Source organism: Bemisia tabaci, chromosome 5 (genome assembly GCF_918797505.1).
Source record: "Bemisia tabaci chromosome 5, PGI_BMITA_v3".
NCBI lineage: Eukaryota > Metazoa > Arthropoda > Insecta > Hemiptera > Aleyrodidae > Bemisia > Bemisia tabaci.
In genome coordinates, this window is record NC_092797.1 from 16,176,240 (window position 1) to 16,203,334 (window position 27,095).

A 27,095-nucleotide genomic window follows, 5' to 3' on the forward strand; every position below is an offset into this window, starting at 1 on the left:
GCAGTCTACACTTCCACTAATTTCTGAGTCCATACAGATAAAAATAATTTTTTTTTATTTTTGTAAACGGCTCGTGTTATGCACGAAAATGTTTAGATCCGATCACTTTCGAACTTTGGAAATAATTGATGAGGAAAATTAATTACTAAACAATATCCGTCAAGCCAGGAAGCTGCGTTTAGAGGAGAAGAACTCATTGCATTGGTAGGTAAATAAATCGTAAAGATTGCACACAAAGCTTCCATATTTATGGGAAATTGAAATCTACAAAAACAGCAGGTTTGAAGTTACAATCCTCAAGAAGCCTTTGAAGTATAAAAAAATGATAAAATATATTTAGCCAACATTTTTTTAAACCTTTTGCCCAAAGTAAATGCGTGACGAATTTAACTTAAAGCTCTGAAAGGGAAATTTTTATGCATGAGACAGTGTGGTTTCCTCAAAAATTTTGATGTATTATGAAAGAACCTCTCTGCATTAAGCACCCTTTAACAGATGTCATTTTTCCAGCGAGGCCTTAAATTCGGCTCCTCTTCGAATGACACGTTCAAGAATTTGGCGTTGTGCTCAATTAATAATGATATTTTTTTTTTTTTTTTTTTTTTCATTTACCCAATACATAGTACGAGTTATTACTGTCAACCACTCTTAACTTCTGATGCGTAATTTTATTTTTAATTTATTTTAGACAGCATCCCCGCTTCCGGATTATATCTTCGAGTCCGAAAGTAGCATTTTCCGGACTAACTCGACGATGTAGATCTCCAAAACATTTCGTGTCGGCAGGAACCTCCCGCAACACGAATTGTTACGTTTTTATTTGTCCTGTCGTGTCCTATTTGTAAAACAGACGAGGACAGAACATGTAGCACTGATTTCATTCTCCTTGATACTCTTGGCACGTTGTTTTGGCCACGCGAGTGCGAAACCCAACTAATATTGCATCATCGCAGAGTTAGCCAAATCTAACAAATTTATGAATGTTATAAACGAAGTAAAGTCTCTCTCGCAACTTATAGTCGATGGATATAGTCGATTTCTTCAACCTCAAATCCACACATTTATATTTCCTCAAAATAGATTGTTCTACTTTGTCGTGCTAAGGAAAAACGACGTATGAACATCGGAGAGTTGCCAACTTTCCCCGGATAAAATATGCATTTTTGAGGAATTTCATGCATATTTTCTCTTGAATTTTTCAGATAATTTAGATTCAATTGCGTACAAAATTGTCCGAAAATTTTAAGGAAAAATATTCACAAATTTTCTTAATAATTCGTGATTTTTCGAAAGAAATTCGGCAACGCCTGATGGTTCATACGACGGTTTTCCTTAGCACGGCAGGACTACGATTTGATTACAAACATCGTTTTAAAAGTTTGAAAATTCTCGCTAATGCTCTCGTATTCAGCACGGTAAAATTACTAACGTGAGTTGAATTCTTAATATAGAACAGTTGACGCTCGATGTCAGCAAAATTTAACAGATAATACTTTCATTTGCAGTCGCATGCAGGGTTCCATGGTGTAATGGTGAGCACTCTGGACTTTGAATCCAGCGATCCGAGTTCGAGTCTCGGTGGAACCTCTCGATCTTTTGCGCCGTTGCCGCAGGTCCGAGGGCGCACCTTAAACCCATGTACTGTAGCGCTAAGGAAAAACGCCGTATGAACCTCCAGGCGTTGCCAAATTTCGATTGATAAAATACGAATTTCCTGATAAACTTATGAATATTTTTCTTCCAAATTTTCAGATACTATTGTTCACAATTTCACCTAGAGCTCCTGAAAATGTCAAGGAAAAATATTCAGAAATTTTCTCAAAAATAAACATTTTACTGAAGGAAATTTGGCAACTCTCGAATGTTCATACGGTGTTATTCCTTAGCGCAGCAGTGTAGGCTTTGGTTGTCTGCCAAATGATTGCAAGACTGGCAGCTTTCGCGGAACCGTGTCATATTTTTGACAGAAATCGAGACGATTTACAGTCATCGTCACGGCACCTATCGGCTGTCCGCTCGGTACAAGTTTGATTCTTTCTAGAGGTGGCCGGGTGTGCGTGTGTGGAGGGGAAGAGGGGGACTCCATCCATTAGATGCTGGATTATTATATCGAGAGGTGTTCTGGTTGCTACATTTGTCTGTTCTCCACGCATGGGGATTTCCACTTGAAGTTCAGATGGTTCAAAGAGATAATCCTAACGCATTCTATACTTTTCAAATTCAGACGTAAAACTTAACTCTCAAAATATTTCCTCTTTCCTCTAAAGTTTTCTATATTTTTGTGTTTTTGAAAGTAAAATCAATTTTTTCCCTATTGCAACATGATGGGCTAAACAGCATTACATATTGAACATTTCAGGATGAGGGCCAATACGCTGTGATTATTGAATTCAAATATGTGTGTGTTTGTATTATCACAGCATATAGGCTCTCATCCTAATATTTTAAAGTTTTCCCTGATTGATTCTCAACAGTTTGAGAGAGTAACATCTTGATTAAAAAAAAAAAAACTGGGTCCTTTTTGTGAAACGCGATTCAAATAATTTTTAATTTCCGAATGCTTTAGAGGAGACATGTGGCAGTGCTCACATTGAATGTACGCAGAAAAACGCATACAAATGCGTTTATTTTGCGCCTGATTCGAAAGAAAACGTATTTTTTACATACAACGCATTTTTGTTTTTCATTCTAGACAACTTTTTGTCAATACCATAAAAAAGATTCTTCTTCATCTCTCTCAGAATAGTAGGCTCTCAAAATTAATTACCTTTCCGCATTGGTCTTCGCCATTACCGTTCAACTCTCTTTTCGGGCGGCCGGCCATTGATTGCGGACATCACATCTTTACGCTTGAATTTCTACTCCGGCCGTATCATTATCGTGTATACACAAAATTCACGGTCATCAACTTTTTCGTGGATACTTTCGCAAATATGAGCCCTGCACCTTCCAAAGCCCATTCACCCGTCGCTCACGCTGCTACAACGCTGCGATTCTTCACTCGAAACCCTTAAATTTCCTTATTTTTTATCCTTGAAAAAAGGGGTTTTAGCCTCAAGCGACAACTATGCTTACCATCTGATCCGAATCATTTTTCGTTGAGGCACGGTTGAATCAGCGATTCCAATCACAGAGCAAGAGTCCGTGTCTAATTGGTATTCGATTTCGGTTGCGGCCATTAGCTATTGGCTTCGTGGGCCCATTAGTGTTTATGGGGATCGCTTCGGCGACTTATCGCATGAGGGCCTGTGTTTTTGTTTTTCTCTTTCTCCCTTATTTTTGTTTGTGTTGTGTCTCTCTTCATATCAGTTTGCGCGATTGCCAGACTTCATACGAAAACTAGGTTGTTGGGATTTTGAAAGGTATAATTTTCGCTGAATCGACACTCATCACTGTACCCCTAACATTTTTGTACTTTTCTTTTCTCGTTTAAGATAGAGTGTGCGTCGAAGTTCTACTTGAAGTAACTTTCTTTTAACAACATACAGGTTAAACCAGATTTTAGTAGCAACTACGTTTCGTTGCTGCTTTGAAATTAAAATGAGAGATACCCTCTGTGAATGAAGGAGGTAAGAGATGTTTTTAGGATGTCGAAAAAAATGAGCTCCAAGTTTAAAAATTCCACTGTCTTATGGCCACTGTCTCATATGTGTTAAGTTTAAAACTGATATTTTTTATGTGGGAAAAAGTTGACTTGGAAAAACCAAACACCTTTCTTTCAATCACCAATACTTCTAATGTTTCTATTTTTTTTTTATTTTTTTTTTTAACCACCTCCATCCAGCGGGTGCTTCAAATAAGTACCTGTGCAGCAGTGTTTAGTGTAAAGGAAACCAATTTGTTTTGGAAACTATGTGTTTGCTTGTCCGTCAATCGGAAAAATCCTCTATCAGAGGAAATACTGACCAATTTTTACTCGGATCCTTTTCACGACCATTTAATTCGTTAGCAGTCAAACAAGATCAACTGATTATTTCGTTTCTTTCTGCGATTTAATTTGATTTTGCGATAGGAATCACCGGACGGAACAAACTGAATAAATACATTTTTTCGACCAGATCCAATTTTTCTACCATAAAGTACAAGAAAATATAATAATTTCATGTGGAAGAAAAATAAAATCTACGAACTGCTTTCAAAAAGGAGACGCCCTCTTTTACCAGAAAGTTCGTTTCCTCTCGCTAAATTTTGCTCAATTTTTGCTAGGTATCTACTCATTTTCCGGAAGAAGGCGGCGTGGACGTCCAGTAAAAGGTTGGCGAGAGGGAGTAGAGGGGGATATCAGACGGTGTAATCTGCCCGATGATTTGTGGGAGGATCGATTCCGATTGCGATTTGGAGTCGCAGAGCGCTCTAGTGCGCTGAGGCAGCGGCTTGATATGTATGTATGTATCTACTCATCCCCGGAATTACAATACGAACTAACAAAATCAAATGAATGATTGGGTATAGGCCAAAAACGCTATTCTTCGGCGATCTCAGGGGCCGAATTTTGTCGGCTTTTTCACACGGAGTACCACATTCATCGATGAGTTCAAACCGCACCACCGGCCAATCAGAAGCACTAAGCCGAACTTAAGTGCAGTTGAGATCCGTCCTAAGTATATTTAAGTACAGTGGAAGAACTGACAAAATTCGGCCCCAGAATTCCGGGGCCAACCTAAAGTCGTAATTCTTAAGTTCGTAAGCTTTCGGCAACTCTTTCAACACTATGATCGCACCTCCGTCAAAAACATCGCATTCCTCGAAGGAGCGACCTATCGCATCATCGAACGTGCCAAATGGACTGTGTTCGTGTGACGCTCGGCCGGGCAGTGTTGCCGTTCGAAGGCCAAAATACCTTATAAAATCCGCAATTCCTGACGAATTAAATCCGTATTTTCGCCGCGAAATCCAACGTGGTGATAGTGTCCGCGCCCGAGGCGCAACGATTTCGCGAACCCGCGTGCGAATGCGAGCGCGTGAGCCAGCTGATGATAAAATTCGCCTTTTTCCCTCGCGCCTCAATATGAAATCGGCGAATTTTATTTTCGCCGTATGAGCAATCTGACGTTCCGTCGTGTGTTGCGACGAAGGAAGGTCGCACATCCAACCGCATTTAACGGTACCCCGTGGGCTGCTTTTGGCGCAGCGTTTGAAGCCCCTGGGTCACGTCTTCAGCGGTCGAGCGGCTTCAAACACAAAGCGCGCCAGACCGTTGGTTTACACACCTTAAAAAACAATGTCTATGATCGTAATTTTTGTTTATATCTATTTTAGTCCAGGGTGTCCACAAGTCCGGAATTTCCGGAAAGTCCGGAAATAGTGCTGATTTTTTAAGGGCGATCCGGAAGTACTGAAAAAGTGCGTTTATTACGCAAGGAGGTCTGGAATTGTTTTTTTAATTTGTTGTCATTTTTGTCGCAATTTGAGCAAGAAATTCAAATTTTTGAAATTTTTCGGATTTCGTTAGTGGGTGGTACTGAAAAAGTACTGAATTTTTACTGTTGAGGAGGTACTGAAACTCTTGGGAATGCACTGAATAAGTACTTTAAGTTGCTGATTTTTGGCCAGCCTGTTGTAGTAGACATCCTGATTTAACTCTAATTTTCAATGAGAAAACAAATCTAGCTGAACTGTGTGATCACCCACAACTAAGCACCGAAGAGTTCAATGAAGAGCTCACGAGACTTCCTCCTAGAGATCCTTACAGCCGTAAGAGTCGCTCTCTTGGCGCTCTAAGGTTAGACATTGAAATCGGAGCGCCTTCAATTTAATCCGTAGGCAACACGGACAGTCATCGAGCACAAATAGTTGCATCAAGGCGTTACATTCAACTTCGTGTTCTGCGGTACGCTCTTAGAGTTTGCGGAAGGAACTGATTTTCTAAACCTTGTGTAGCAGAGGAGGTGCATGTATAGGCATGTCAAAGAGGACTCTACTTTATCATCGCACGCAAACAGAGCCTTGAAAAATTGACTCGATGTAAAAATTTGCCATGATGATGGTATTGGAAGAAATAATTAGTGCATTAATGGATTTTGCTATCGATTGAACCACCAATTTTTCTTGTCGTCGAAGTGTTACTTGCTTGAACCCGTGCCCTGCACGCGGAACTTTCAACTTTTTTGGGCCCTTTTGATCATTATGTCAGATTGTGTGTATTTTATCACCTTTCAAAATAAATTTAGGGAAAAAAACTTTAGAAATAAGGAAATACTATCAATATTCAAATGCTCTTCACAAAAAGCGTTACCTCACGTTGCTCTACAATGTTGAAAAAAGGATGACTGCCGATTCTTTTACTCCCATTGAGTCACCAATAGACCGGAACCTCTCCAAGGAGAAACTATTCAAGCATCCCGAGTCTCAGATCATCAGACTGTCAGCTTTTCACGAGCATGAGCACGGCGAGCCAAAACCAAACCTTGCACCTGACCTAATTAACTCCCACTCGTGGGTGTTGGCGTTGAACTCTTTCTCGAAAATGTGCTCATCATGGGCATGGCGGAAGACCCGACGATGAATCTTCGTCCTTCAACCAGGCCAAGACAAAAGAGGCCCTGTCCAAAAATTCGTACTCAACTTGAATATCACGTGAGCCCTGAAGGTAATTAAAATATGTCCAAAACGAAGCTCTTCTAGGATATAGTTACGTTGTTTTGCTAGGTGATCGCGTTCCTCGCACTCAGCGCACAGTGGATTGGGTCAATAAGAGAGGTCGGACACAATTTGGAAACTTTAAACGCTTACTATAACTCCGTTTACACGAAACCTTGAGGCTCTAAAAGTGGTTCTATTGGTTTCCTCGTAAAATTTTCTTCCAGAAACACCCCTTGTAATTTAAAATGTGACGAAATAAACGTACAAATTTGCATTTTATGTCAAAAATTTAATGTCCGACCTCTCTAATCGACGCGATCTACTGTGCGGCGGAACGCTCTTCGATCTTCCTCCTCTTTCTTGGTTGGAACGTTCTGGTCGTGACGAAAAGTGTTAACAAGTTTCGCAAGCATGGGCTTTCCCCTTCCGCAATGGTCGCACGCGCGGGGTCCGTTTGGCGTGGGCAAATGAAGCTCCTTGCTGCCAGGCGAATCGGCTCTTATTTTAAAGTCGAAGCGAGGTCGCGAAATTCCGCCCGCCTGGCCGTGCGGAAAAACCGGCAATGACATCTGTAGTATCAGCCGGATTCGAGTCGCTCGGACGAGGAATAAGTCAAAGTCCGGCACTGCCCTAAAAGAGGATTAAAGACTATCTTTGGTCCACCCTAAACTTTACGCGTTGCCTCTCATTTCCCTCGATTTGTTTTTTACGGAAACAATGGGGAAAAAAGCATGGGGGAAACATTGGGTCTAGAGTCCAGACTCTTCAAAACATCGACAAGAAAAAGTACTCTTGATTCAATCAGAATCTAGCTTAAATCAAGAACCAAGCCTCTTAATTTAAGCGGATTTCCTTTTGATTCAAGCAAAAATCCGATTGAATCAAGAGTATTTTTCCTTGTCAATGTTTTCAAGAGTCTAGACTCTAGATCCAATGTGTTTTTTTCCAGTGAATGATTTCAAGTTAAGTATAAATAAATCAATGAAAATATTGGCAGCACCTTCGCTACGTGGAAAGATGAAGAAAAAAAAGAGATGGTTACAGTTAGCCCTTTTGGGTGCAATACATCTCCCCCCTTAAATTTAAAATGTATGTTGAGTGTATTGAAGAAAAGGACTGAGGACTTGCCTAGGGCAACCGAGATGGACTTTTGGCGGAGGTCTGCTGGCATCTCAAGAAGAGAGCGCATCCGCAATGTAAAAGTACGCGAGATAATGGGTGTGGAGAATGACATCGTACACGATATCAGGTCCAAGCAATTATTGGTCTGGTATGGACATGTGCGAAGGATGGCAGACGATCGGTTGCTCAAGCAGGTTTTCGATTGGGTTCCTCCCGGAAGGCGACGGCGTGGACGTCCTGTGAAAGTTTGGCGACAAGGAGTGGAGGAGGAGATCAGAAGGTGCCAATTGCCTGATGATCTCTGGGAGGATAGGGGGCAATGGCGATCGGGCGTCGCAGAGCGCGAGGCTGCGCTAGGTATTTTATGAATCTTGATAGAAAAAAATTAAGTCAAGCTTCCGAAGAGCTTTAGGTAGTCAAACATGGAATCAACATAGCTTTAGGTTAACTGCAAGAAAATTGAAAATTACTACAATGGCGGGAAGAAAGTTGGTAGATGGAATTTGGATCTCACAATATTATTTGAAGTGAATCATAAAACAACCGATCAAAAATATAATTTCAAATGAAAGGTTTCAGAAGAATACTTGTCACATCGTGGTGAAGAAATTCTAATGATTGAGATACGAACGATAAATTGAATATATAGGACATCAGAATGAAGGGATCGGCGCTGCGTAATGGATTCCAATTTTACAGAACCCTTAAAATCTAAACTTCTATCGCATTTTTATGATTGCAGCAGCTCAAATTTGGAAGTCGTCTTATGCATTTTTTTTTTTTTAAATTTTGGGATATTTTTTGAAAGGTTGATGTTCACTGACCTCCATGGCTTACGACGCAGTTAGATTATTTTGGTCCTATGGTTTCATCTTCAAACTATTTCCCTGCTCCTTTCTGACGCATTTTGCACGTAAGTCAGCCACTCCTCACGACTAAGTGCAAAGTCGATGCTAATTGTAAGCTCCTCCAGTGCGTTCTATCCGCGTCGCGTTGGTTCATAAGTTGCAGATCAAGTTTGCCAAATTCAAGGCCGGAGTCGAAAATTTCGCGGGCAGGGCCGCAAAATTCACTGCCAACTCCTCCGGAGCAATAGACCGTGCACTCCCTATCTCCGCCGTGTCAGCTGAGCGAGGCAACTTCGGCGGGACTCCGTAATGGGCGGGCGGGGTGGGAGCTCGCGACTGAGCCCCACGCAGTATGAGCCGGCGTTGCGCGTACTTGGAAAAATTAGTTGCGCGCTCGGATTTTCGCGAATTACTCGTTTCCACTTCATTTTTCGGCAAAATTTATAAGGACCACATGTTAAAAGCATGAAATTTACTATTATTCTGAACAATTTTCGTCTCTCTACAGTCATTACTGACTGGAAAAAACGCTTCATAATTGAAAATATGAGGAAAGTGACCTGCGTATCAGACGGATGTTCTTATAATGCGTGCAGCTTGCGTAAAGATGACGGCGAGGAAAAGAAGTAATTTTGTAATAGGTACAAAAATGATTTAAAATGAGGTCAATCATATAAATCAAGGGTAAACACGAGGAATAGCGTTATGTATTGTACATAAAAAGGCATATAAAAGTTACGAGAGAGTTAGGTATTAAAAGCTATTGTCCATCTTGATCTAAGAGAAAGATTTGATGAAAAGCTGAAAAAGAGGGGCAACGATTTCGGCAGTTTCAAAATACCGAGATTTAAGATTATTCCAACTGAAAAGGATAATGTTCAAGCATTATTATCAAACTAATTTGCGAGTCGCAACTTAATGTTATTTAATCTACTCAAAAATTTCAAAATCAATACTTCAGTCACTTGTTTATGACTGGCGATCGTGGATACTGTTTATTTTCAAAAAGTGTGGGTAAGTAATTGATCTTAGTTCCTTTGCATTTTTAGGCGGCTCTGTGATTAAGTCGCTGCGCTCGAGAAGGGCACGCACTTCTTTTAAACGATGATCCAGAATCTATGTCGCTCACATTTGTTTAGTGGAGTAGTTTTTAATGGTAAATTTCAAGGATTTTTTCACAGAAAATTGCAGAATCATGTAAAATAACTCAGTAGAAATTTCAACGAAATCCATGAATTTCCTTCACTGATGAAATATTAGTAGAGATTTTGAACCACCGCAACCTAGAAGTGCCATTCTTGCACCCAGTGCCTCAATTTTTCTGCACATTGCAGTGCAGTGGATTCTATGAAATGAGTTTTTATCATGTCCTTACTTTCCTCTATAAAATTAAAAAAATACAGCACTTATGCTATGTTTTCAGCAAAATGCTAAGGGCATTTACTTAATATTACATTTATCACAAATAAATATCACAAACTGAAACAACACTATTTTGAAATTGATTGACTACAATTTTCAATGAAGAACTGCTATTTCTGGCTCATTTTAGGAAGAACAAAATGTGCCATTAGTTCATGATCCGTTGTTATGTCGTGTATTAGTTTCCTGTGTAGATAGGTAATAAAACAAATGAACCCAAAATAGTAGTTCCTTAAGGCTAAATGTAGTCAAAGTTTAAAAATTATCATCGGAACATAATCATTCTTGTCTCTTGCCCGGTTCATCAAGAATTTGCTCATGTAAGCATACCATAAATTGAAAGTTGTGTGGTGTTTAATCATGAAAACTAAAACACATCTTCACACAGAAACATTTGATTATAATTAAAGAACAGATCAGCCGAAAATATTCGCAATAATCAATTAATAATTAAAGGTTTCGGAGCCGAACCGTACCAGCCTCGTATAAGCGCACTGTTCGTTTACCGCGAGCTGGGGACGGCTGGGGCTCACTCACCTCACCGGTGCCGCTTCGGTGTCCCGCACTCATCGGTCGGTGCGGCATGCGAATAAAAGAGAAGTGGCCACCGCTCCATTTCACAGCGCACGGTCTCCGGAGCCACCGTCGAGTAATTAAGTGAATGCCCTGACGTTTCGCAATCCTTACCGGCTCGACGTCCGCATAATCCGACGCCGCCGCTTTTTGCGGTAAAATGTCTCTTTTTAAATTGGCTCTGTCGAAAGATGTTGGAGGTATCACCACCGAATTGGCGATTCGTCGTTCTCCTCATGAACAAACGTAATAAAATCTCAATGTTGCCGAATTTATATCTCCAAATTGCATTTTTACCGGGAGATTCTTGGACCAACTGAAACCAAAAGGAAAAAACAAATAAAAAATAAAAACCTTATTAAAAAAAGAGAAATCCAAAAATATCTCTATTAAAAAAATAAGGATAGAAAAGATTTTTGTTCTGGCCTGAGAATTTTACCAATTTTTTTCCCGATTTCATGCTGAAATCTGAAAAATTGTAAACAAAAATTTTCCAGGTGCTTTCTTGAAAGCAATTTAAATGTTTGCGTCAATTTCGGAACCTTGGAATGGGGGTTTTTTTTTTTTATTGTCGAGAGTTCCTTTACTGAAAAGAATTAAAAATTGAGAACAAAAACATGAGATAATTTCTTATAACTAGACGACGGTATTTGTCATGGGGCTACAGGATGAAAGGAATGAATTTTAAGGGAGGAGAGACACGAGAATCGCAAATTAAGCATATCATCAGTGTCTCCCTCTGGACGTATTTCTATCAAACGAAACTATGTGCATTATGACATGAGCTCTGTTATGCATGTATTCTTATGGGTCTCAGGGCTTATGTCTTAATGCACATAGTTCCGTTTGGTAGAAATACGTCAAATTGGAATGGTGTTACGTTCTTCCTTGCGGGAAACGAAGGATTGTGCTATGATCACGTTATCAAATACTGATGACGATGAGTAACTTCAGCGTTGGATTTTCTATCATATTATATACTGCATCATCGGAAAGAAACTACATCCTTTCTGCTCTTAATTACTCGGTTTGGTCAACTTCTCATTAACGCTGGTCGACCAGTAAAATCTGGTGACTTGGATAATTGAGCGCTCGATCTTGCAAACCTGACATTATTATCGCATAATGAGAAAGTTTTTCAAGCGCTATCGAAAGACCGTATTTCCCCGCGAGGTTCTCGTCTCATCGACGAGTTATCAAGTTTTTGGTAGTTCTTGGAAAAAATTGACGAATCGAGTCGGCTCATTCGAGAGTCATTCCAAAAAATGCTCGACTCGTTGACAACTCATTAAGGATGAAGAATCATAAAAATCATTTAAAAAAAGTGGGATGAGAATTGAATATATCTTCTGAACTGAACGTAAAATTTTAGAATTTTTTTTCTTCTTTTTTTTGCAAAATCAAAGGAACATCTTGGTCTTCTTTGCGTGTTTTATATACTCGTTTTACTATTACATCTATCATCATGTAGCGCTACCTGCATGTGTACTCATTTCAATTTGTAAAAGCATTAATTCAAGGTATTTTTATTTTTTATTGCAGATTTGTTTCACGAAACACGTGTCAATATTTCGTAAGTGTTTTCCAAATCATCATTACTTTTAAACGTCAATTGAAAATTAAAGTCATTTTGATGGTCTAGTTAACGGGTATTCTTCCACATTCAATTTTTTTCAATCAGAATCAGTGAAACATAATGCCTCTTTTGTGTGAGCACCTCTGTACAAAACAACCCTCAAAAACTGACTTAATCAAACTTAACACTTTCAAGGGAAGTTGGGGTGGTTACTTCCCTCCTTAGAAAGAAAAGGAAAAAAGTGAACGGTGAGCAGAGATACAGTAAGTCGCCTCTGAAAGCGCATCTGGCCCTCGCAGCCCATTTTCGTTGCGTTTTCTCTTTTCCTCATCTTATCTTGGATCGTAATTTTCATATTTTTTTAGTGAGCATTTTTGGATTTTTCTATGCTAAAAGGAACTATCTTGCACGCAAACTCCGCATCACGGAGGAAAAAAACTTCGTGCATGGTACCCGAAGTTGAGGTCACATGGATCTCTGAAGTTTTCTGATCACGCATCCGAAAATTCGAGGTCGAGCTGCCGAAGTTCGGGTCAGACATCGAGGCACTTCGGTATGTACCGGAGTACTTCAGATGTCTGGCCCGAACCCTTCGGTATATATCGAAGTACTTCAGATGTCTGAGCCGAAGTTCGGCAGCTGGACCTCACGTTTTTAGATACGTGATCCGAAAACTTCAGAGATCCATATGACCTCAACTTCGGGCCCCACGCTCGAAGTTTTTTTCTCCGTGATGGACATGGCTCCTGTAAGCATAAAAATGTCCTTAAATGCACCCTGTCATACAGATCATGACGATTTTTATGGAATTTCTCTTATTCCAGATATTACTGCATTTCGCGTTTAATCGTTTTTCACCATTGCTAACTTTCTCCACCCACGGAAGCTGTAAAGGTTAAAAAAAATTGGCCCACGATTACCGGAAGCACGCGTGGGGAGTTCAGCGAAAATGACGAGCGGTGCATCGCATCGGTGGCGCCAAAATGTCGATGCGTCACCGTGTGCCAAATGCCATTTTCATCTCTCATTCAGCATCGGGCGCAAGGTACGCCACTTAGAATAGCAGTTCATGAGTCAGTGCATCGGAAGCTGGGGCTTAGGATGGGATGGGGGTACTCATTCGTTGCAAAATTATATCTATGGGTTGAGGAAGGGAGGGGGGGCAGAAGGTGAAGCTTCGTGAAAACGCGTCGTTCAAAAGCCGGGGCTCGGGTAAAGGATCGAAAGAAAAGGAAACGAGCACGAATGAGAAGTCTTCTTGTAAATGATCTCGTTTGCAGGGGACTAGATGAATGACTATGAGTCATCCGTGTTAATCGATCTAGGAGCAATGCGCGATGCTGCCTCGGTGCAACTTCAAGCGGATCGTGAGGAGGTATTACTCTATTACTGCCCCCCTTCCCACGGGGGGGGGGGGGGGGGGGGTTTAAAGAGTTTTTGATTACACACCATTTGGAGAAACAAAATCAAAGTAAAATGAGCGCGAAAAGTGAGTCTGCTAGTTTTTTCGATACCGCGAATTCATTTTAGTGTTAAAAGCTCTGAGTATAAGTATGGCTCAGAATCCTACATTCCTTACATTCTTCTCACGTTTTTAAAAGAATGATTTTTTCGGTATCTTAGCATCAATTTCAGGAGGTAATACCTTATTCAAAGGTTATCAACAACCCCCACGTATCCACACACTGTGAAAACAAGTTGGTTCCTATGAACCGTAAGCACGGTGTATCGGCCGTACTATTCGGTTCTCCAAACCAAACTGACAGGGGCGGATGGTCCGGGGGGTTAAGGTGCGATTAGCCCCTATACTTCGGTGAAAAGGCTCCGCTATAGCCCATTTTCGCTGACTTCTGGTGCCCCACTGTACACTGGTTAAGCAGGGTGTCTACAAATCCGGAATTTCCTGAAAGTCTAGAAAAAGTACTGATTTTTTCAGAGCGGTCCGAAAGTATTGAAAAAGTGCGGAATTACGGAAGAACGTCCTGAATTTTTGTCATGTTTGCCGCAATTTGAGCGAGAAATTCAAATTTTTCGAATTTCGTCAATTGAAGGAACTGAAAAAGTACTGAATTTTTTTGTAGAGGAGGTACTGAAGTTTTTGGGAATGTACTGAAAAGTACTATAAAAGCACTGATTTTTGGCCAGCCTGTTTTAGTAGACACCCTGTTAAGGCATCTCGTAGGGACCTTAAGTAGCCTCTTTTGAACCTTCCCTCCTTTTTTAAATCAAGGTGTGGGGTGGGTGTCCCTCCCCGCATAGCAGTTTGGGGGTGTCGTCTCTCCACAACGGTCATATGAACTGAACAGTTCGGCCGATAAGTAAAACCGTACTTACGGTTCCTATGACCGAACATCAGAATATGACTGTCATCAGAAGAGTTGCCGTCTCTCTAGATTCTAAGGGTCGCAATAGGTCACAGTGTCCACACACACTCAGGTAGGACGTATAGCATATATTCTGCTGTGATAAGGAAAAACGCCGTATGAGCCTTCAGACGTTGTCAAGTTTCCTTCGATAAAAACCGTATTTACTGGGAAAATTCTGAATAATTTTCCTCCAATTTTTCTGAGAATTTTGTTCACAATTGAATCTAAAATATCTGAAAGTTTCAAGGAAAAATATGCATAACTTTCTTCCAAAATACATGTTTTATTCGGGGAAATCTGGCAACTCTCAGAGGTTCATACGGCGTTCTTCCTTAGCACGGCAGTATCCCCGTAGCACTTGGCAAAGCGGCGATGGTTGCGGGAGCGGAATCGAAGCCACGTCACTGGATCGGCGGCGAGATTCCGGCTCCGGGGTCCGCGGTTCGAGTCCGGAATGCATCCATCGACTATACATACACGACTCACGCGGTGGCCGAGTGAGTCGTTTCGCTCGGAAACTGGTTGGAAGACGCCGACTCGGTCTCTGGGAGCCGCGGCCGGCCGGGGCCGACCCCGCTGCCCGAGGGCCGCCAGCTCCTGACCGCGGTGACTCATCGCGTCAGGGGCTCATGACGGAACAGTGACGCGCGCCCGCCGTGTCCCAACCCGCCATTTCGCTCTTTCTACGTTATTTTAATGCCTTTCTGGGTCGTAGCCGCCAAGAGGGGGGGGGGGGGGGGGGTAAAAAACCCAAAAATTAGCGACACGTATTTGGATTACATTTTCACCGAAAAAAAAAATCTCGGTGTATTTACAAAGAAAAGGGTAAAATTACCAAGAATTCAGGGTTCTATTTGATCCAAGTTTTTTCTTGGTAATATTACCGTTTATGGAATTGGTAATTTTACCGAGAAATCTCGGTAAAATCATTGAACTTTCTCGGTAATTTTACTGGACCTTGGTAAAAACGCCAATATTATTTATCGACTGTGGTAGAATTACCGAGATAAAATGTCAAAGTTACCGGGAATTGATTACCAATAAAAGTGGTATTCTTACCTTTAAAAAAACAGTAAAAATACCGGTTTTTAGGTAAGCTTAACAGTCTGCCTTGGTAAAATTACCAATAATTGGAAAAAAAAGTGAGATGGTAAAGGTACCAACGGACCTTAGTAAAAACGCCTAGAATTTTTTTTTCAGTGTTGCAATAAGGAACCACTATCTTTGGCTCTCCCATAAAAGCACATATCTGCAGAGGGAAACCAACGGCATGTGCTGTTTCTGAAATGAGCCAGAAATAGTGGTTCCGTATTGCAAAATGTAATCCATTTTATCAGGGCTACACATAGTCAGGGAATTAATACTAGGAAAACCGGGGAATGTCAGGGAAAAATTGTTAAAGCACCTTCAATTCCTTTCTAGAATGGGTTTGACGTTTTGAATATTTGCCTGAAAGCTATCCAAATATCAAATCATGTCTTCTTAACCACCTGACACAACTTCAATTGTCAGGTTTCACTAAAATATGTGAGACAGGTGTCAGGGAGTTTCATTTTCTACATTTTGAAGCAATCCTAATTTAAGAACGGCGTCCATGGACCGAAATTCAGCTCCTTCGGAACACCCAATCTGCCGGTTCAGGTAACTCTAATACAGTCCAGCAATAATTAATTACTGTGAGGATTTTGTGGATGAAGAAGAAGAGCATATCGATGAAAGTCAGCAGTGTCTGTCTCAAGTAATCTTATCGACATCGTTAACCGGTTGTTAATATCATCAGTTTTACTCGCCTATTAATAAAGCAACATGGGTTTCATTTTAATTATCGGTGACTCATGTTTCGATAAGAGGAGACATGTGAGTTAATATTAGCAAACACATCTGAATTGATTACGTTACGTGTTTTTTTAAAATACCTAACTCGTTCATTATCAAAGAATAATAAAAGAGGGAGTAATTACACGGGTTTATCTAACTTTAATTATATCGGAAAAATAATTTTCATATTTCTCAAATAATTGGTAGTCCCGTTGTACATCGTTCATTGCACATTTTCACTATAACAACTCCCAACGTGAATTCATTTTTGTGTCAGTTCGTCTGAATGAGTTAGTCCACACTTCTTTTATAAATAAAAAAAAAAAAAAAAAAAAAAAAAAAAAAAAAAAAAAAAAAAAAAAAAAAAACTGAACACCCTGTTGATTTATGTAAGAATCGACTTGTACGTTCCCGTTCGCATTATGTGCCTTATTTGTTTCTCTCTACACGCTTAAAACTTGTGATAGTCATCTCTTTCAATATTTAGTGTTTGCAATTTGACGAAAGCTGCATCTTCACGCACTTCAAATCGACCTTTAGTCACCGCAGCTATCCTCATTTTGCAACGATAACTAATCGTATACGCATGTTGTCGAGTTGTCTATTCGCAACTTTGAAGGAGATTTCTGCTCCAAAAATTGAAAAATCAGTCTCATAGAAAGAAAGTTATCGGAAAAGATAACAAAGTTTTTATGGGGGTGGTAACTAACTATCTATCTTCTATATATTTAATATCCTAAGGCCTTTTTTGGCCTCCTACAGTTTGTGCTAATTCGATCTCGGAAACTACTGGACCGATTTTCCTCGGATTTGTTTTAAATGAAAGCTCTTAGGCTGCAGACGTGCCAACATCCCTTGGTTTTCCGATTTGGGCGACCGACGTTGCAAAATTCACCTCCATTTGATAACTACATATTTGCATTTTTGACGCTGGACAGTTTGTGCTAATTCGATCTCGGAAACTACTGGACCGATTTTCCTCGGATTTGTTTTAAATGAAAGCTCTTAGGCTGCAGACGTGCCAACATCCCTTGGTTTTTCGATTTGGGCGACCGACGTTGCAAAATTCACCTCCATTTGATAACGACATATTTGCATTTTTGACGCTGGACAGTTTGTGCTAATTCGATCTCGGAAACTACTGGACCGATTTTCCTCGGATTTGTTTTAAAGGAAAGCTCTTAGGCTGTAGACGTGCCAACATCCTTTGGTTTTTCGATTTGGGCGACCGACGTTGCAAAATTCACCTCCATTTGATAACGACATATTTGCATTTTTGACGCTGGACGTGGACAGTTTGTGCTAATTCGATCTCGGAAACTACTGGACCGATTTTCCTCGGATTTGTTTTAAAGGAAAGCTCTTAGGCTGTAGACGTGCCAACATCCTTTGGTTTTTCGATTTGGGCGACCGACGTTGCAAAATTCACCTCCATTTGATAACGACATATTTGCATTTTTGACGCTGGACAGTTTGTGCTAATTCGATCTCGGAAACTACTGGACCGATTTTCCTCGGATTTGTTTTAAATGAAAGCTCTTAGGCTGTAGACGTGCCAACATTCCTTGGTTTTTCGATTTGCACGACCGACGTTGCAAAATTTACCTCCATTTGATAACGACATATTTGCTTTTTTTTACGCTGGACGAGTCATATGGTTGGGGGACCTCCCACCCTCTGATTTTCCGTTTCCCTCTCCAGGTAAACCCATCCCTACCTGCCGTTAACACGAGTCACCCTTTTACTCTGGCACGGGTCCTGTGGCAGTATACCTCCTTTCTTTATGCCGCCTGACTCGGAACACCCGCTACGCATTTCCTTCGTCGCATTGCTCATAATCAGTTCTCGGTTTGTCCAGGTTTCTTATTAGTGCGTCTAGAGTTTTGCTTTCTTGATTTTGTCTTTAGTTTTTTTTTTACATGAAAATTACTTAATTTTGATATGTATTTTTCAGAAGATAATTTTCCTTTTTATGGCAGCACAGGTTTTATTAATAATTAACTTTTGTCAGCAGCTCATGTGTTCCTCCAAGAGAATCGGTAATTAATCTTCACCCTTTCGCACCGTTAAATTTTCACAAAGTGGTTTGATTTTTTTTTCCAAGGGTGTTTTTTATTTTTTAAGGATGTTTCTTTTTCTAGAAGTAGGTGGTTATCATTATTAGTTTCTTATTCTTTGTTTTTGAATTTATCAATTTGCCTCCAGGAAGTCCACTAATAATTCGTAGTAGCAATATTTGGCTCGCGAAGCGAGCCAACATTCACTCGCGGAGCGAGTGACTCGGGGTCCAGGGGGCGAAGCCACCGGTTAGCGGCGCAAGCGAGCGTAGCGAGCTGAAGCAGCTAGTGTGTACTATAACGCGGCGTGACGAGCAACGCATCATGCAAATTTCGATGCGAGCAAGAAAAGTCAGAGCGCCTTCAAGTTTTTCCACGCAACACGCGCATCCATGGAACACGAATAGTTGCATCCAGGCGCTGCTGTGAAGAACTTTGCCTCTTTTCGCGCATCCATCGGCCATGAAAATCAAGGAAACAAAAAAGAATTCGATGGTGAATGTGAAATTACCAAGCCACGCATCTCAATTCGCGACGTTGCAAATCTCCTGTCACATTGTAACTCCCAGAAAAACCTGATTATCGTTTTCGCTCAGTATTTATCATTTATTTTTCTTCGTTTTTTGGACAGACTTCTCTAAAGATTTTGCGCTAAAAAGTAGGACAGTATTTTCAATGAAAAATGACAATCATGTGAACATTTTCAAAGACCGTAACAGAGATCCATGGATTGATATTTTCGCACCGCTGTGTAGGGGGTTAAGGGAATGCAACATTGTTCTCTTTCCTTTTTGGCGCATATTTTCGAATCCCCTCCCAAAGATAAACTTGATTGCATTTTGCAAAAAGGAACCACCAGCATTGCAATGTTGCTAAGATTGTGCAACTTCTTTTGTCTTGGAGGAAAACCCCGATTATCCATTCACAGTTTCTATTTTACTCGCCAAAAACTGTAAATTTAAGACAAAAATTACCATCTAAATTTCATAGTTTTTCACGATTTCCGCAATTTTATTGCAAAAAATGAAGTTGCACAATCTTAACATCATTGCAATGCTAGTGGATCCTTTTTGCAAAATGCAATCCAACTATGTTTTGTGCCTGAAGTGTTTTTTAAGGCGCAATTAGTGGGATCAGAGGAAGTTTCGTTGCTTTCGGATTTTCTCGTATCTTTTATTCACTTTTCGTACACGCGAGTAATTAACCTTGCACAACCAACCTAAAAATGCGACGTCCAGATGTACTTCATTTCAGTTCTGTTGCGTTTCTTCGGTTGATGTCGTTGAATCAGCTAACAACAAAAGGAAAGGCAGTCAGAAGCAATCGACTAGAGGAAATCTCCGCTGTCAAGGATGCCGTACTTTGGCGCGTATGAGCTTTATTGTATAGGGTTCGAGTCATGAATTGCCAATATGAATAAGTCATAAGTCGTAATAAAAAATGCAGTCGAGAAATCGCCGAACGCCGTTGTAAATACTGTCGCAGACTTTCTGACGGCGATCGCGCATGCGTCGTCCTCCATGGTTTCCAGATTGAGCGGACTCACAAGTCGACGGGAAAAAACAATTCACCTTATATTAAGTCATTCTAAGATTTTAAAATAAAAAAAAAATAAAATATGATTTTATTCTGCGCATATTTATTTTACATTAGAGTGAGCCTTGATGGGGGAAGTCCAACGTGACCTTTGAATGGAATGTGTATGAAGAATTTTGTTAGAAGTGTTATAGATCCATAGATTCATCGTATATAAATACCACATCACTTTCAATCTCTTGATTTTCCGTCACAAGATTTCTTCACGGATGATTTACTTGGACGTATTTCTATCAAACGGAACAATGTGCATTATGACGTGAGCCCTGTTATTCACATATTCTTATGGGTCTTAGGGTTCATGTCTTAATGCACATAGTTCCGTTTGATAGAAATACGTCCATTTATATCGACGTGGTATGGGAAAACGGGACGAATTGTGGCCGGCCCCCAATTTTTGAGATCGAATCTTACTTTATTGGATGAAATGGTCATTCCTAATTTATTGTGGCCACACCTCTACTCGTTGTGACCAATGATGACTAGTTTTAGCCAAACCCCAATAAATCGGAAATAATTAGGAATGATCATGTCATCAAACAATCACACACGGACCCCTAACTCACTTTTCGTGTAAATGGCAAATTTTGATGGTAGTATAGTACCGCCAAAATTCTGTGCATTTACGTCTCCGAAAGTCCAACTTTTAATTTTCGCAAGACGCATTCGTTGGGATTTTAAAGTTGTTTTTAAAGCTAAAGCTACTAGCACTTAAGAAGAAACAAGATGAAATAAATTAGCGAAAATTTTTTGTAAGTTCATGCTTCTTTTGCTCTCCATTGAGCACATCGTGTTCTTGCCGCTAAGAAATGACAGCGGTTTATACTTTGAGCTTGCAACCATGCCTCCTGGCCTAAGCGCGGAAAGAACTTGGAAAGACAAATGCCTGCGAAGATCGGCGAACTCTGTTTGCTAACACCGTAACGCTAATGTCAAGACAGCGTGGCCGTTTGTAACGAGAAACGATGCGAATTTTTGCGTAGAAGCGATCGGAAAATCATAACATTATCCCCTACGAGTCTCAACACCGGTGTGAGCTTGCCATACTGTGCACTAAGGAATTTTTTTCTAACTTAAATCAATTTGATTTTTCAAACATATTCAAACGCACATGGCAATGGCATATGGTGTGTGCGAGTTCATTGGTTTTTACGGGAGGGGAAATAACAAAATTCCGTGCTCGCTGAGGTGCCATTAGCATGAATGTGGCCATTTCTGTTAGGTTGGAGCTCGATCCCGCATATATTCAATTGCGAAAAAATTCGATTCTTCCCCTGTAACTGTGTTTGCAGTCGTCCTCACCACAGTTCACGTCCGTAGGCGTAAATAGAGTAAAAGCGGTGCGACGGTGCGTGTAGGTAATGGAATATCTGCAGTTTTTATCATACGTTTTTTGAAACGAAGGAGTCAGTGGCTTGGCGTGCTTTGCGATACATCGATTGTTATGCCATGTAAACCTATGAAAATGGATCGATAAACAGGGTGTTCGCAGCGAACACCTCAATAATCGATTCTTTACCACAGGTTTAAATGGCATAACAATCGATGTATCGCAATTCACGCCACGCCACTGGAAGGAGCTGATAGAAGATTAAAGGAAATTCTAATATAAATACCGTTGGTTTTTCATAAAATCTCTCAATAATATGTTTTGATTCATCCTTAATTGTATGTAAAACTCAGTGATGAGCGGTGGTCTTTCATACTTTTACATATTTCCTAAACATTTTGTATATAATCAAATTATTGTGCTTGTATTTCAACCTAAAAAAAACTCAATCACAAAATTGTTGCATTAAATTTATAGAATATTTTGAAGGTAGGGAGATCTAATAGTTCAACTTCAAAATCTTTTTAATTATCTTCAATTAGGAATGCCTGCAGTCGCGGGATAAATTAATAACTATTTTATTCTGTTTTGATGCGATAGATGATCTCTACTGCAATCATTTATTTTTCGATACCTAAATTTAAAAAATGCATATCCGATTACAGCGTTGTGAATTTCTACGCGCGTTGCATTTTCTTTTTAAAAAGCACCAACTACGACATAACAGCAACAATCAACTAACTAGCAGGTTTTTCTGTGAATTTTTTCCACTCATGCAAATACATTCATAGATAATTCCAAATACATATTTAGATCAGTTCTTTTAATCGTTAAAATGAGTCAGACATAATCAAAGGTTTTCAAACGTTGCATTAAAAGTGCGCATTTTTTTTTTTTACCTCACCCGTAGTCTCACGGCCACAGATTAGCGGTAATGCATAACCAGGATTTTTAAAGCGCTTTGGAAAATGACACATTCAATATTATTTTTACATAGCTTTTTGTCCTTGTTCTATCGATGAGAATCAATCAATCTAGTTCAGCTGGTTATAGTTAACAAGGCAACTTGCACATTATGGGACGTTAAACATCCGTCTTGCTAAATTAATTGTTGCGTACGTGCATCATATAAATTACCTATCCAAGGCTTAACAAGACGATCGGTCCGATATCATAAAATGGGCGGTGAAAAAATGTGGTATAAGTGGAGGATAGAATAAAGTGTTGAGCATCGATGAAAGAGCGAAACACCTCTCCTCTCATTGAAGTGAATTTAAATTCCCTGACCTTGGATGAGCGCTCGGACGTTTAGCATGAGTTCGGAGAAAAGAGATCGATTTGTAGAAAGAGGAGCCTAGCTGGATCGAAAGCCACCAATTGGACGTATTTCTATCAAACGGAACTATGTGCATTAAGAAATGAGCCTTGAGACCCATAAGAATGCATGCATACCAGGGCTCACGTCATAATGCACATAGTTCCGTTTGACAGAAATGCGTCCAATTGAGGATCGATTAAGATTCCAGCTGGAAAAATTAAAAAATTCCGATGAGCAGAGCGAGGTTTTTCACGGCTACGGTGTTCACTGTTTCTCGGTTTTGCGCATGATTTTTTTCCGCGCAGATATGCAGCTGCGCCGTTGTCGCTTCTGCACTGAAAAAAATCTCGGTGTATTTACTAAAAAAGGGGTAAAATTACCAAGAATTCAGGGTTCTATTTGATCCCAGTTTTTCTTGGTAAAATTACCATTTATGAAATTGGTAATTTTGCCGAGAAATCTCGGTAAAATTATTGAACTTTCTCGGCAATTTTATTGGACCTTGGTAAAAACGCCAATATTATTTATCGACTGTGGTAGAATTACCGAGATAAAATTGCAAAGTTACCGGGAATTGATTACCAATGAAAGTGGTATGCTCACCTGAAAAAACAGTAAAAATACCGGTTTTTAGGTAAGCTTACCAGTCTGTCTTGGTAAAATTACCAATAATTGGTAAAAAAGTGAGATGGTAAAGGTACCAACGGACTTTAGTAAAAACGCCGAGAATTTGTTTTCAGTGAGATTTTGGGTTCGTGTGAGTCTTACCCTCCCGGGACTACACGAAGAAGAAAGTTTAAGGAGTTATTCCCAGTAATTATTTTGCTACCCCAATTTATTGGACGATATGGACATTTCCAATTAATGTGTGTAGTACTAGTACTGCAACTCAAGTTGGGGATGGGATAGTACCGCAACACGTGGGTTAGTGACCTAATTTATTGGGGCACTACCATAATTAGTTGGAACTGTCCAAGTTGGGATTCAAACCCTACCTCTTTTTTCCGTGTAGACACTAGTCCGTGCTTATACCTACAACATACAGGTAGTGCCTTTTGGTGTACCGTCGGTGGTGTTTTCCTCAACATAACTAATCCAAGCTTAGGTTGCATTGGAATTTAGCAAACAATTTAATGAATATGCAACCAGGATATTTTTTCGTTCATTTTTGTTGACGTGAAGAAAAAATCTGAACATTTTCAAACGGATTAAACAGTCCTGCACTCTTAACTACAAACATGTTTACATAAATCACCAGTGCAACGCTCATTGAAAGCAATGACGCAGTTACTCCGGCTCTCAACCTTTTAATTTAATGCATTCATTTTTCCGAAAGCAAAGTTCAGGGGTGAGGGAAAAAATTGAATCCACCATTCAGTTTCCTCAGTTCCCATATGATTCTATTTTTATTGGAAAAATATTTTAATGAATAATGTAGATACAGAGAGACCTTTTAACTTCTGTGTGTGACAAAGGGACAAAAGCACAAGCAATAAAAGTAGCAAAAATTTTCAACACTTGTCTAGTGTCACGCGAATGAAACCTGATACTTTCTTTTCGGAAAAGCAAATACGACTTTAACTTTTAACAGTGTCAAAGTAAGTTACGTTTAGAATTTTTCGGTTAATGCCTGTTCATTCTTGGAGCCCAGCGGAACATCATTCAAAAGTGGGGAAAAAGTAAAAATACATTATAATTTTTGGTAAATGAAAGTTCGGGAAATTTTGGAGAAAAGGTTGGTTTGCATGTTGGTGAGCAGTCTCAGAACTATCCAATAACTGATTACTTTGCATAGTAGAGGATGTTTCTTGGAAAAAGGGCCCACATTGAAAAATCGCGATTGGGAAAAATGTATTTTTTTATATTCCGGTCATTGTCGGTGACTTACATCGGAAATTTGCGTCCAAGCTCTCTTGTAGGTCACCGTCACTGGCCAAAAAGTAATTAGAGAAACCGCAAAAGCATTTTTCTCAAACGCGGTTTTTCGTTTTATGCGCTTTCTTTGAAGGCTTTCCAATTGCGCTGAACACTTACAAACGAAAGAGTGCCAATCCGGGGGGGGGGGGGGGGGATTCAGAGAACAACTGCGTGTATCCTGACAGCTTTTACGATGAGGAAGAAACAAAATATGTGTGACCCCACTGCCGGTAACACTCGGCGTAGTTTTTTCAAAAGCTCTATAATACAATAGGTCCATACCTACCACTCAGCATGGAGGTTATGTATACTAAACTTGCGGCCGGCCTACAGCCCACAGCTCTATTAGTGGCCCCCCTGAATGAAATAAAACACGACTATTAGTCAAGATGAATAGGAGCACCACCTCGATAGAGGCTCCGACAGTCTGGCGCGGGTTATTTTTCAAGTGTGACCGCGATTGTAAAAGCACCAATCATCGAGTCGGATGTTCCGAAATGAGAAACCGTTGTCCTCCTCAAGGTCATTGTACCAGGCTCCTCCAGCTCCTGTGGCTCTTAAATCTGCCTCCACTTCTTGTCGAGCTTTGTTGCCGCATCGAGCTGAAAAATACTTCATTTCCGGAGTAGGTCTCTGGTAGAGTTGGCTGTTTTCTTCGGTGTTCGGCAGCGAGAAGGCACTAGCTTTGACTTGGATTGACCGTCCTACCCACACTCTCATCAGGTGTGACGTCTACCGCAGTCCAGCGAGTGGCGACGCGGATGGGTGCCAAAGTGATGGAAAATTGGGAGTTATGTGTTTTACGTGGGAAAAGTAGTGTTCTGGTTCGTAAGCATTCATATGCATGACGGATGTCTCGATGATTCTGAAGTATGTACGTATACTTTACCAGCGTGGCAAGTTTTTTAAAAGTTACGGAAAACGTTGGAAAGTCAGGGAATTTTTCCTTTCCCTGAGAAGTTAGGGATTTTAGCCGCGGAACTTAGAAATTTTCTCTCCCGGACAAAAAATTGGATCCTTGCAAGAGGCTTCATAATTCAAATCTCTTGTGAATTTTTTTTTTTTTTTTTTTTTTTTTTTTTTTTTTTTTTTGTGAAACGGACGTATTTATGCTAAAAGGAACTATGTTGCCCGCAAACCCTATGCACATAGTTCCTTTTAGAATAATTACGCGTCCAAATCAGGTATGAATCAAAGAAAATAGAAATTCGGGGAATTTCCTGTTCAAAAGCCCTGAAAAGTCAAGGAATCTTGAAATTGGAGTAAATTTGTCGCTCTGGTCATAGTCGGGAGAACTAAGTTCGTAGCCACGCTTCTCATGGCCCGTAAAGAATAATACTGATTTACAGTAGTTTTGGTCAACTGCCTGCATTATGAAATTTAATGGTAATAGTGATTCTACATCGAGAAAAAGTGTATAAGTATTGTTGGTTAATTGACCCAAAAAATCGTAATTTTCTCACTTTTTGTACAAGGATTATAATTATTTTTTTCCATGTCAGATTCCTGAAGCTCAGCAATTTTTATCGAAACAAATTTGTTAATAATAAATTGTAACATCTAATGGCATCCAGGTAACTGCGGCAGTACTTTTCTTCACAAATGCACTAAAATATCACCCCCCTGCCCTTCAAGATAACCTCAATCGTAGAAAACGCCTCTCTTTTTCAAGAACGCGGCCTTTAACGCCAGTCGATACTAATAAAAACCCGATCAAAAATTCTAGATTATCAATGAAATCGCAAACTACGTGTTCATCGCGGCTCTTCCGCGGCGCTGAAAGGCACGTGTCGAATACCGGAACATCCCACGAAAATCCACTGTCCTACTTTTGATCTCCTCTGCGACTCCGATCCGTTTTTTCTACCGGCATGGTGGGTTAGACAAAAACCTATAAATTTATGGAATTCTCAGTCTTTTATTTCCTCCGGTTATTTCCCTTCGGAGTAGCATGAGAGCTAGTTTATCCGTGAAAGATATAACTTCATTAGCGACTTCTTTATTATGATTCTATAACACATTGAACATTCCTTAAAAGAATTATGAACTTCATGATGATATCTCACGGTCGATATCAGTAGCCTGTGGCAAAAGGGTCTTAACAATGTGTTCCCGTTTTGAGGTGTCCCGGAAAATGCGTAGCCGCTCGGGAGCCCCATCGCTTTCCATAATTTGCAATTTTTGAAGGTTTGCATCCCTCTTCACGCGTTCGACATCACGATCAACATTTTTCATGCACAATTGGAAAAAAAACACATTGGATCTAGAGTCCAGACTCTTAAAAACATCGACAAGAAAAAGTACTCTTGATTCAATCAGAATCTTTCTTAAATCAAGAACCAAGCCTCTTAATTTCAGCGGATTTCGTTTTGGTTCAACTAAAAATCCGATTGAATCATGAGTATTTTTTCTTGTCAATGTTTTCAAGAGTCTCGATTCTAGATCCAATGTGTTTTTTTTCCAGTGTACCTTAAGCTCCTCCGGTACGTATCAAAAATGCAACTAACTCGATTTCTCCAAAAATGTTAGTTACGATCCTTTTGCACCACCTTTGAAGAAAGATGCAAGGA

At 40.1% G+C, this 27,095-nt stretch overlaps 1 protein-coding gene and 1 non-coding gene across 5 annotated transcripts in view; both read left to right on the top strand.

The window, feature by feature from the left end:
- Positions 1–27,095, top strand: part of LOC109042198 (uncharacterized) — a 198,010-nt gene that overhangs the window by 44,186 nt on the left and 126,729 nt on the right. For 3 of the 4 annotated variants that reach the window (XM_072300351.1, XM_019058826.2, XM_019058828.2), the window contains one exon: positions 12,090–12,120. The exons of the other annotated variant lie outside the window; for it this stretch is intronic. The gene's annotated coding sequence lies outside the window, so the exon portion shown is untranslated. The remainder of the gene's footprint in view (positions 1–12,089; positions 12,121–27,095) is intronic. 4 annotated transcript variants of the gene reach the window in all.
- On the top strand, positions 1,516–1,587 carry TRNAQ-UUG (transfer RNA glutamine (anticodon UUG)). Its single transcript has one exon. It is a non-coding gene; the product is annotated as a tRNA-Gln (tRNA).